Source organism: Musa acuminata, chromosome BXJ3-5 (assembly GCF_036884655.1).
Source record: "Musa acuminata AAA Group cultivar baxijiao chromosome BXJ3-5, Cavendish_Baxijiao_AAA, whole genome shotgun sequence".
In the NCBI taxonomy this organism is placed as follows: domain Eukaryota; kingdom Viridiplantae; phylum Streptophyta; class Magnoliopsida; order Zingiberales; family Musaceae; genus Musa; species Musa acuminata.
This window is the reverse complement of record NC_088353.1, coordinates 31,971,175-31,984,368: the sequence shown is the minus strand read 5'-3', so window position 1 is coordinate 31,984,368 and position 13,194 is coordinate 31,971,175.

Sequence of the window (13,194 nt, the reverse complement as noted above, 5' to 3'; positions counted from 1 at the left end):
ATCATGCATAATAGGATGTAATGAATTCTAGATACCATCGTTTGAATATCTATGATCATGCTGCCAAAATGATATATCATGGATGCTTGAATATCATGTTTGATATGCTCATGATGATGATTGATTTTTCGGTATCATGCATAAATTTTTTGAAATGTAATGTTAATGAATTTGTGCATTGAAACTATAATGATGCACAAATAAGAATGATTACTTACCTTTGTCATGATTTAGAAACTGATGTAAAGGGTTTTTCCCTTGTTGACAATGACAAAGGGGGAGATAGCTAGCTTGTACAAAAGATGAAAAAAACTTGATTGCTAGCTTGCCTATTTTAAGAAGCAAAGATTGCTAACTTGCTTATTTCAAGAAGAAAAATTGTCTTCTTGAACATCACTATCTTGAATATCTCAAAAAGCAAAACTTGCAATTTGCACATTGCAATAGGAAGCAAGAATCATGAGCTTACACAAGAAAGCTATCTTGCATTTGCTTTCAAAATTTTTGCTAGCTTATATATTGTGAAACTTGTATATCGTAAAAATTGCTAGCTTGTTGGTCTAAAGAGAAGCAAAAAGTTGCTATCTCAAAAGAACCAAATGTGCTATCTTGCCTATCTCAAGAGGCAAAATGCTAACTTGCACATCTAGCAAAACTTGACAAATTTGCATATATCAAGAAGCAAGAGTTGCTTTCTTGAACATCTCAAAATTGCTAGCTTGCGGGCCTTAAAATGTACAAATTTTTTGCCAGCTTGTATTTGGTAAACCTGCTATCATACTATCATGATGATGAGTATGTCTTATCTTTATGATTGTATTTGAAAAACTATGGCAAAAACACGTCCTAATGATTGAACGTGTTAAAATTATTTTTCGAACCTTCTTGATTGAATGATCGAATCACTTGATTGGCATAATGATTTTACACAATTACTTGTTGAAAATTATGTGCTTGAATACAAAACTTCCATGATAACAAGCATGCTTTCCCTTCATGATTGTAATTGAATATCTATAGCAAAACCTTGTCCGAATGGAAGAAAGAGTCAAATTTCATTTTCGGATTCTCTTGAATCTAACATATCAAGTTCACTCTCTTCCAAACTTAACAAGCATATGTCATATCAAGTTTAGTTCATTGATTTTTGACATATGTAATTAACTAGCAAATACATCTCTCATACACACATCATGTGAAAAATATTTTTTGAGAAATGGATTTGATGAATATGGATGAAAGTGTTTTTACTTGCAAGGATTTATTTCACATACATATCTTGGTCCTTGTAAAAATGAAGCATGATTTAATCTCTCATCGATTCTAACTTCACTCGAAGTAAACTCACAAATAGCATGTATCACAAATAGTCTTCCTCCTTCATGCAAAAAGATAATAACAAAAAAAGGAAGAAGTTTTCAAAGCTATCTCCATGTCATGTTTTCCTTGAGATGTTTGTATAATTGATATCCTATCACTCACTGTTGGAAAATGACATGAACCTAGTTATGACATGAATAATTACAAGCACTTATGCTTAAAATTTGCTTATATCGTTCTCCGTTTTGTTGATAACAAAGGGTGAGAAATATATGAATTGATGCTATGATTGCCAAACTTGCATTATGCCATGTTTGCATCATGCGTTAAGATATCAAGAGCTTGTATCGTAATTTTACGCGTTGATATCTTACCATGTGATGAAATGCTACAATTGATAAACACTTGAAATGTTTGCGTTATGATATCAAAAGCTTACATCGTAATTTTTCATGTTGATATTAGCAAACTTGCATGATGATAAAACTTGATATTATGTTTTTCATGCAATGAGTTGAACCAATATCACACACACTTGTTTGCAGTACTTCTCCTTTTTGTTGATGACAAAGGGGGAGAAGTATGTTGATGACATGACATGTGATGCATAAGTTTATGCATAAGTTCATGTTGACGTGTTGCAAGTATTCATGATGAATATTGCAATGACTTGAATTCAGTTTGAATTCAAGGTTCTATCAATATGGCATATTGATAGGGGGAGTTTGTTTAAACTCCGGGAGTTAAGTTTAACTCCGTCATCAAGTGGTTGTCATCATCAAAAAGGGGGAGATTGTTGAATCTCGTATTTTGATGATGAAACTACTTAATATATGTTTATGATTTAATCTGCGTTTTGAGTGACGCAGGATGCTTCGATCAGGATGAGACAATTAAAGCAGGAAAATCATGTTGTGCCGGAGGAACATGTCAGAAGATTGGACGTCGGGCCGGTGGATCGGTCGGCGTATCGACAGAAGGCTTCGGGCCATGAACTCGGGCATCGGGCTAAGAAGAGCGGGTATTGTGCCAAGGATATCGGAGTTGCGGAGTCAACTGGCCGATTGGGCAATAGGCTGCACGAGAGGACGATGCGCCGAAGAATCGGACGAAGCGTCGAGGGACCAATGACATGTCGGACAACTTGGTTAATTACTTAGGATTAATTGTCTCGATCGAAGTTTTTGTTTTGTTGTGCAGGATTAACTACGATAAGAGTAAGACAAGCAGCAGGTGTTGCGCCGGAGTCAAGATCATGATCACGTTGGGAGTTCGAGAGTTCGACGGAAGTTCGGACGGTCGTCGGAGGTTCAGAGAGAACAGATCCGAGAAGTCCAGAAGCTTGCCAAGCGAAGCTCGTCGGAACTCGCCAAGTGGATCGTCGCAAAGTCCAGGAGTATGCCGGATGTCCGCAGAAGGATCACCGAGGGTTATCGGTTGATCGACGGAAGTTAGCCGGAAACTCGCCGGAAGAAGCGATTGACGCATCGGAGCAAAGCTGCAGAAGTTGTCTTAGAGTTAATCGTAGTTAGCATGATGATTAAGCATGAAAATGGGAGGTGATCCCATTAGCTTAATCTTGGGGCAATTGGGCCCCTGAAAAGATTCAAAGTGGGCCGAATGGAGTGAACCATTCGGACCCAGATTGCACCAGGAGGTGCAACCGCCTGGGCTGTGGGGTTGGGAGGTGCAACCGCCTGGGCTGTGGGGTTGGGAGGTGCAACCGCCCCAGCCAAGAGGTTGCACCGCCAGAGCTCAAGTTCCGAGCTCTGCCAGGCGATGCAACCACCGAGCTCAGTCTTCGAGCTCTGGCAGAGAGGTGCATCAGCCTGAGCTAAGTCTCGAGCTCTGCCAGGTGATGCATTCACCAAGCTCAGTCTTCGAGCTCTGGCAGAGAGGTGCATCAGCCTGAGCTCAGTTTCGAGCTCTCCCAGGTGATGCAACCACCGAGCTCAGATTTCGAGCTCTGCCAGGTGATGCAACCACCAAGCTCAGTCTTCGAGCTCTGCCAGGTGATGCAACCATCGAGCTCAGTCTTCGAGCTCTGGCAGAGAAGAGCAATCGGCTGAGCTCAGTCTTCGAGCTCTGCCAGGCGGTGCCACCTCTCCAGTTGAGAGGTGCAACCGCCTGATCCCAGAATTCTGGGATTTGATCGATTTGATCGTTTTGAGCTCAAATTTTGAATTGGGTTGGGGCCTATAAATACCCCACCCATTCAGCACTGAAAAGATATAGACCAATACCGAAATCTTGATCTTTTCTGTGATTCTAAGAGCTCAAAAGTGTTGTAAAGCCTTTAAGTCTCCTCCTTCTGTTCTTCAAGTTTTCAATTGTAAAGTGAGGAGAGAAAGGTCTGTAAAGGTTGTCTCCTAAGCCTGTCAAAAGGAGAGAAATTGTAAGAGGGAAGTTTGGCCTTCGCCCATTGAAGGAAGGCACCTAGTTGACGTCGGCAACCTCATCGGTGGAGGAAGCCAAAAGTGGAGTAGGTCAAGGCTGACCGAACCACTCTAAATCTCTGGTTTGCGTTTATTTTCGAGCACTTTATCATTACTGCAAACCTCCCTCATCACTACTGCTCTCTGCGCTTTCACGAACAAATTCTAAGTGCTGTTCTTCCAAATCTGCATTCAGACGTAAATTCGTATTTTCATACATTACAGTTTACGTTTACGTTTGATTCTGCAGAACTGTTTTCCGTGCTTTTACGAACGAGCTTCTTTGCAGTTTACGCTTACATTTTAATCCTATTAATAACTGCAATCTGTCCTCTATGATTTTACGAACGAGTTTCAACATTTAGACGCAAAACTGCATTCAGACGTAAATCGGCTTTCCTCGCTCAATCGTCAGATTTCAGTTCACGTTTACGTCTTGATTTCAACTGCATACTGCCTTCTGCGAGTATACAAACGAGTTTCAAAGTTTAGACGTAAATCTGCGTTTAGACGTAAATCTGCGTTTAGACGTAAAACTACGTTTAGACGTAAATCTGCGTTTAGACGTAAAACTGCGTTTAGACGTAAAACTGCGTTTAGACATAAAACTGCGTTTAGACGTAAATCTGCGTTTAGACGTAAATCTGCGTTTAGACATAAATCTGCATTTAGACGTAAATCTGAGTTTAGACGCAAAACTGCGCTTAGACGCAAAACTGCGCTTAAACGCAATCTGCGCTTAGACGCAAACTGCACTTAGATACAAACTGAGAATTTGCTTTTGCATCATAACAGTTTTTGAACGATCGCAGCTTTTGATTTTAATCGCTGTAAGATTTCCGCTGCACTAATTCACCCCCCCCCTCTTAGTGCTCTCGATCCTAACATCATCGTCGCTTCCTCACCCCTTTCGACCCCCTACTTCAACACCTTCGTGTTCTCCAAGCAACTCCCTTTGGTCGATGGAAAGACAGATTGCAACTCCCATGCATGACCTCTGCCATCACATTATAGGGTTTGCACCAATTCTGTTCTCCTTAGCTTCCTTGGTAGCAACGTTCGCTTACTCGACCTTGTCCTTTGACTTGCCGGGTTCCCTTAAGCGAATATGGGCTCTGGAGTAGTCCAACTCTCCAACTGCTTCGATCATACCTCTGCATGATCAAGTCCCTCCCATGGGACTCGCTGGTACTTGCATTTGAACTTTTCCCTTAGTGGAACACAGCCCCCATATGCTGATTACTAAGGCTTTCATCCGATACAAAATTTGATGCATGCATGGAAGACCCGCCTCTGTGGTACCATGGCCTTCACTCCTTGAATCCATAGCCCTTCTTGCCGTCGTGTTGTTCACCGAAATGGAGCTTCCAGTAGCTTCCAATCATACCTCCGTATGATCTAGTCCCTTACGGGACTATGTTGTGTGTATCGCATTGCCACGAATTGTTCCACCATGATCCGCTGTACCATGTCGCCTCTTGATGATATCTCTATTGCATTCTGATTCTTGTGGGATGAACTCGAATTGTAATCCCTTCATGTGTGGCCTCTGCCAATACATCGCAGGGTCTGTTCCACCTTCGATTTTGTTCGCTCCTTTGGTAATCGACCATCATCCACCCATTCTTGGGTCACACCTAGATGAAGCACCGCTCTAGGATAGTCTGTCGCCTAGTAGCTCCCGAAGTCTACCGACTTCGCTGAAAATGGTGCACCATTGTTTGGATCCTGGGCCTCTGCCCCTACCAGCACAATCTTTATTACGCACCACTTCCTGCCTAGCAACTTGACCGACAACACTATGACATATTCTTCAAGAGTACCCGCCTCTGCGTCCTCTTGCCTTGTGACAAGGCCTTTTGAACCCAACTTCGCCTCCGTAAGTTGGGTCGCCTTAGTTCTGTTAGGATCGAGAGCACTAAGAGGGGGGGGTGAATTAGTGCAGCGAAAATCTTTCAGCGATTAAAAACGAAAGCTGCGTTCGTTCGATAAACACTATTTTGATGCAAAAGTCGATTCTAAGATTACTTATGATTAAGTGCAGTTTACGTTTAAACACAGTTAGCATGTAAACGCAGTTTGCGTCTAAATGCAGATGGCGTCTAAACTCAGATTGCGTCTAAGCGCAGATTGCGTCTAAGCGCAGTTTGCGTCTAAGCGCAGATTGCGTCTAAGCGCAATTTGCATCTAAACACAATTTGCATCTAAGCGCAGTTTAAGCAGAAGTATAAAGAAAATGTGCTGCTATTGTACAGCTCAAAAAGTAATATGCAAAAAGCAGATTTACGTCTAAACGCAGATTTTCGTCTTAAACGCATATTTACGTCTGAACTTTGAAACTCGTTTGTATACTCGCAGAAGGCAGTATGCAGTTGAAATTAAGACGTAAACGTAAGCTGAAATCTGATGATTGTGCGAGGAAAGCCGATTTACGTCTGAATGCAGTTTTACGTCTAAATGTTGAAACTCGTTCGTAAAATTGCAGAAGATAGTTTGCAATTATAAATAGAATCAAAATGTAAATGTAAACTGCAAGGAAACTCATTCGTAGCTGAAGCACCGCTCTAGGATAGTCTGTCGCCTAGTAGCTCCCGAAGTCTACCGACTTCGCTGAAAATGGTGCACCATTGTTTGGATCCTGGGCCTCTGCCCCTACCAGCACAATCTTTATTGCGCACCACTTCCTGCCTAGCAACTTGACCGACAACACTATGGCATATTCTTCAAGAGTACCCGCCTCTGCGTCCTCTTGCCTTGTGCCAAGGCCTTTTGAACCCAACTTCGCCTCCGTAAGTTGGGTCGCCTTAGTTCTGTTAGGATCGAGAGCACTAAGAGGGGGGGTGAATTAGTGCAGCGGAAATCTTTCAGCGATTAAAAACGAAAGCTGCGTTCGTTCGATAAACACTATTTTGATGCAAAAGCCGATTCTAAGATTACTTATGATTAAGTGCAGTTTACGTTTAAACACAGTTAGCGTCTAAATGCAGTTTGCGTCTAAATGCAGATGGCGTCTAAACTCAGATTGTGTCTAAGCGCAGTTTGCGTCTAAGCGCAGATTGCGTCTAAGCGCAGTTTGCGTCTAAGCGCAGTTTGCGTCTAAGCGCAGATTGCGGCTAAGCGAAGTTTGAGTCTAAACACAGTTTGCTTCTAAGCGCAGTTTAAGCAGAAGTATAAAGACAATGTGCTGCTATTGTACAGCTCAAAAAGTAATATGCAAAAAGCAGATTTACGTCTAAACGCAGATTTACGTCTTAAACGCAGATTTACGTCTGAACTTTGAAACTCGTTTGTATACTCGCAGAAGGCAGTATGCAGTTGAAATTAAGACGTAAAAGTAAGCTGAAATCTGATGATTGTGCGAGGAAAGCATATTTACGTCTGAATGCAGTTTTACGTCTAAATGTTGAAACTCGTTCGTAAAATTGCAGAAGACAGTTTGCAATTATAAATAGAATCAAAATGTAAATGTAAACTGCAAGGAAACTCGTTCGTAAAAGCGCAGAAGACAGTTCGCAGTTATAAACAGATTCAAGACGTAAATGTAAGCTGCAAAGTAAAGATCGTACGAAAACACGTATTGACGTCTGAATCCAGATTCGGAAAGATTAGAGCTTAGAAACTTGTTCGTAAAAGCGCAGAGAGCAGTAGCTATGTAGGAGGTTTGCAGTAATGATAAAGTGCTCAAAATAAACGCAAACTAGAGATTTAGAGTGGTTCGGTCAGTCTTGACCTACTCCACTTTTGGCTTCCTCCACCGGCGAGGTTACCGACGTCAACTAGGTGCCTTCCTTCAATGGGCGAAGGCCAACTGCCCTTTTATAGTTTCTCTCCTTTTGACGGGCTCAGGAGACAACCCTTACAGATCCTTTCTCTCCTCTCTTTACAACTCAAGACTTGAAGAACAGAAGAGAAGAGAACTTTTGGACTTTACACAAGTTTGAGCTCTTAGAATCACTGAAAAGATCAAGAATTCGGTGTGGATCTGTATCCTTTCAGTGTTGAATGGGTGGGGTATTTATAGGCCCCAACCCAATTCAAATTTGGAGCTCAAAACGATCAAATCCCGGAATTTCGGGATCAGGCGGTTGCACCGCCCAGTCTCGCTGGAAGACATAGCCTGGGCGGTGCTACCTCCAATCCTGGTGGTGCCACCTCTTTCACTATTCCAGCTCACTTGGTTTGGCTCCAAACTTGGTCCAAACCAGTCCGAACTTGGGCCTAATTGGCCCCTACTTGGGTTATTGGATTAACACCTAATCCTAACCCTAATTAACGTACTAACTATGAATTTAAAGACATTTTCTAAGCTATTATAAAGTCCGCAAGTCAAGACTTCTTTTGGCGAGCTTCCAGCAAACTTCCGGCGGTCTTCCGATGAACTCTCGGAAACCATTCTGCGGACTCCCGGCAAGCTCCTAGACTTCACGATTTGATCTTAGCGAGTTCCAACGAGCTTCTTCGGTAAGCTCCGATCTTTCTCGGCGAGCTCCGCGAACTTCCAACGAACCTTCCGGCGAGCTTCCGAAAAACCCTTCGGCAAGCTCCCAACTCATTCTCGGCTAGTTCCGGTAGCATTCCCGACGAACCTTCGGACTTCCGTCGAACTCTCGAACTCGCAACAAATCCTTCGCGCTTGACTCCGACACTTTGTTTCGCTTTATGTCTTCATCGTTCTCATAGTTAATCCTGTACAACAAAACAAAACTTGGATCGAGACAATTAATCCTAAGCAATTTAACCAAGTTGTCCGGCATGTCATTGGTCCCTCGACGCTTCATCCGATTCTTCGGCGCATCGTCCTCTCCTACAGCCTATTGCCCAATCGGCCAGTTGACTCCGCAACTCCGATATCCTTGGCACAATACCCGCTCTTCTTGGCCCGATGCCCGAGTCCACGGCCCGAAGCCTTCTGTCGATACGTCGACCGATCCACCGGCCCGACGTCCAATCTTCTGACATGTTCCTTCGGCACAACATGATTTTCCTGCTTTAATTGTCTCATCCTGATCGAAGCATCCTGCGTCACTCAAAACGCAGATTAAATCATAAACATATATTAAGTAGTTTCATCATCAAAATACGAGATTCAACAAGTTCCTCCATCAAATGCTTCTCCGAGATAAGGTGCATGTGCCTAGAAGCTCCCGTCGTCTTTGGCACCATGCAAGATGAGTCTGCTCCGTCAGAATGAAGGACCCATGGAACAACATGATCCTGCCTCTTACCTCTACAAGTGTTCATGTCCTTGACCTCTATCGAAGGAAAGCACTGTGCCTCCGCTCCTCGTTTTGCATTAGTTGATGATGGCCCTCGCGCCGACCATTCCACAGGTCAGCCCTCCCTTGAGTCCGATCTCCATATCGACTCTAAGTGTGCATTCATTTGTGTTGCTTTGGGTCGCTCCCCCACTTGATCTCGCAATGCATCCACCAATGCATTCTCTCAAGCGAGATCACGCGACGACTCCTCGCCGCTTGCTTGGTCCATTGAGCTTCGTGGAGTTGTTGTTTATTGAGGTACTCCTCCTCAACATGTGTGGTCTATCCTACATGATTCTCCCTCTTGAGAACCGGGACTTACTCCTCCTGGATAACTATCCCATTGGAGCAACATCTCTCTTCGTTTCGGAGACCACCATCCCCTTGGACTACTCTGATTTGTTGAATAAACTGTGCAATGTTTTGCCTCCTGCAAACACACTTGTTAGATTGGGACTCCACGTCATTACAGCCCCCGCTACACCACTCAAGGCCTAGCAACATGCTGAACTCGTTGCACACTTCAACCTCCTACGTACATATCCTTCATATGCCGAAGAGAAAGTTTCAATGCTCCATGGCGTCGAGATTCAGTCGCCTTGGGATGGCCGCGAACATTCCATCATCCGCATACAAGCCCATGCATGAGTATTGAATTCTTCGAGTTAGCAATTCCCCTCACCTCTGTGAGCTTTGCACAACTCTTTTGATCGTTGAGCAACTCATTCCACCTTACATGGTCTCATCCTTTACCAAGCGCCTCGCTTGCCTTGAGCACCATCAAGTATAGTTATCAATATTGAGCCATAATTCAAACTTAGCCATCCCAACCTTTGTGCGCTCTGCATTCTTCCATGCTTACCTGTTCTTATGGTGTCTCTTGTGCGAAGGGTTGGCCATTCCTCTTAGCGCCAATCTCAGATGCCCGCTCCTCCGAGCGACTCCTTTTTCCCTACATCTCCATGCCCGTTTTCCCCCGAATGGTCATGCGTGTGCTGATTGCTCTCAACGCAACCTCACTAGGTCCCCCACGTTTGCATGCTAAGTGTTTCTATGAGTGCTTGTCTCGCTTTGATACCATCTGTCATAAACTTAGCTGGATTTGCCTAAGTCGTGTGGCACCCTTGCGTGTCCGTCCGCAAAGGTCAGCCTCCCCAAAGCCTCCCATGGTCTCTTAGGACCCACAAAAGAGAAAACGGGTTAGAGAAAATGCCTCACTCAGGATCCACAAGCAAACATTCCAGGAAACACTTCATAGATAATGCAAATTATAAACAGACTTTACAAGCTTTGAATAGTTGCACAACAAAGGGTCAAAATAGTCCACTACAGATCGAAAATCTCTCACAAGTGTCCACATGATACAACCTTTATTTAAAGCCTAAAGCGGCCACCAAACCTAACTAAAATGAGACTATTAAGCCTTCGGTCGTCCCTCTACATGCTGTGCAAAGCATGAACATACCAAAAGACATGAACATACATAAGCATTACATCAAACATCCTGTTTCAAAGTTTGTCCGTGAGAACCTGGTGGATGCTTCTTGTGCGGAGAGCCGCACATTATGAGGGAGTGCCCATAGAAATAGGCACTCAATGCTTTAACAACTTCCACCCATCCCCCCAAATTAGACAAGGGCAAAGCCATTGCCCTCAGTTCAAGCAGTTCAGAATCTAGCAGCGATGATTAGGAGTTGTAAGGTCTCATAGGAGCTTTGTGTTTATTAAATGTATTGCAAGGTCAAGTGGGGGAGAACATGAAGGCAAAGTCATTGAAAGCAGGGAGTAGCGAGCTAATGTATGTGGACATTAAGCTCAATAGTCAAACAACCTGTGTAATGGTTGACACGGGTGCTACCCATAACTGTATTGCCGATCGAGAACCAAAGTGACTTAGGCTGATCTTGGAGAAGAACCCAAGTCGGATGAAGGCGGTGAACTCGGAGGCCAAGCGAATCATCGGGTTAGCAAAGGGAGTCCCTATCAAGATCGGAACATGGAGCAGGAGTACAAACACGATGACGATGCCACAAGATGACTTCTAAGTGATTCTTAGAATGGAGTTCATGTATGCGGCGAAGTTGGTGCCAATGCTATTCCTAAACTCCCTATGTATGATGGGAGGTGATGACCCCTGCGTGATTCCCGTCTCTCGGAGAGGAACCAAGGACCCCAACAGATATCAGTATTACAACTGAAGAAAGGGGTACAAAAAGGTGAATTAACATTCGTGACTGCTATGAAGCTAGAGCCACTCGATGAGAAGGTCATTCATAAACCTGTTGTGGTGGCAAACGTTATGAAGGAGTGCACAGACGTTATGCCACCCAAGTTGCCGAAGACTCTGCCACCATGCAGCGGTGTGGATCATTATATCGAGCTGGAGCCAAGAGTGAACTACTGCATGCCCCCTCCAAAGTTGGCAGAGCTCAGAAAGCAATTAGGTGAACTACTAAGTAGTGGTCTCATTCGTAGTTCTAAAGCACCATTCGGAGCTCTAGTCCTCTTCCAAAAGAAACAAGATAGGAGCCTCCGATTATGCGTCAATTATCAAGCCCTCAACAAAGTGACGGTGAAGAACAAATATCCCATCCCGCTCATCACAGACTTGTTCGACCAATTGGGCAAAGCCAAGTATTTCTCTAAACTTGACCTCCGATCGGGGTACTAGCAAGTGCGGATTGCTGAAGTCTACAAAATGAAGACTACCTTGTTGAATATTATATTTTGATGATGAAATCAATTGGTAAATTATTTGATCTAATTCATGTGTTGAAATAAGTGTGCAGGATTAACTACGATAGTAGAAAGGCATAAAGTAGATAATGGGCTGGAGTCGAAGACTCGGACAATATATCGGGAGCTCACCAAGAGTTCATCGTGAGATCATCGGAAGCATGTTGGAAGACTCGTCGAAAGCTCATTGGGAGATCGCCGGAAGCATGCCGGAAAACTAGTCGAGAGTTGGTCGGGAGTTCGTCGGAAGCTCGCCGGAAGACTCGCCAAAAAATTCGCCGGAAGATCGCCGAGTGAAAAATTAAAGTACCGGACCATGTTTGCCTTAATTGTAATTAAAATGATAATTAGAGTTGATTTGGGAGGTAATCCTATCAACTTTGTTAGGGGCCAACTGGGCTCAGAGTTGGGCTAGTTTGGGCCAGAGTTAAGGCCCAACCAGGATGCTGAATTCTTGGCCGACGGTGGCACCGCTTGGAAACCAGCACCCCAAGTGGTCTGGGTGGTGGTACCGCCCAAACTGGGGTAGTTATTATTGTCAGCGGTGGTACCGCCAGAGCTCGGTCTCTGAGTTCTATCAAGCGGTAGTATCGCCCAGACTTAGCGGTAGTACCGTTCAGATTGAGCGGTAGTACCACCCAGTATCAGGTGTCAAGCGGTGGTACTGCCCAATAATAGCGGTGGTACCGCTAGTACCCTGAAAATCCAAGATGAGATACTTTTTATATCCATTTTTTAAAGCCATTAGAGTCTATAAATACCCCACCCTTTTCTGCATGAAAGGGCACGAAAGCTATTGGCATAATCTTGAGTTCTTGAGTCTTAAAATATTGTAAAAGAAAGGAGTTCTCCTCCTTCATCTCTTAGCCTTGTAACCATTCAAGAAAGAGGAGTGAGACTTGTAAGGTTTGTCTCCTAAACCCGACAAAAGGAGAAAGAGCTGTAAAAGGTGGTTGACCTTCACCTATTGAAGGAAGGCCTTTAGTGGATGTCAGATATCTTATCGGAGGAGGAATCGAAAAGTGGATGTAGGTCACATTGACCAAACCACTCTAAATTCTGGTTTGCTTTTCATTTGTACAATTTACATTACTGTAAATCTCCTTAATCCTCTCTTGCACTTTTACAAAAGCTTTCAAGTTCATAATCTCTCCAAAACAGATTGAATCGAAACCATTTTCATCAGAATCGGTTTTAATCGAAACAAACATTTTTCTGAAATCGAAAATTTTTTCCGCTGCACTAATTCACTCCCCCTCTTAGTGCCGCTCTTAATCCTAACGAGTGGTATCAGAGTGAGGTTCACTTGTCGATATCCTAGAGGGCCATTTAATTACACGTCTACCCATGTTCAATGGGACGGATTACATATATTGGAAGACTAGAATGAGGATCTTCCTAATTTCAATGGATTTCGAATTATGAAATATTATAGAAAATGACTT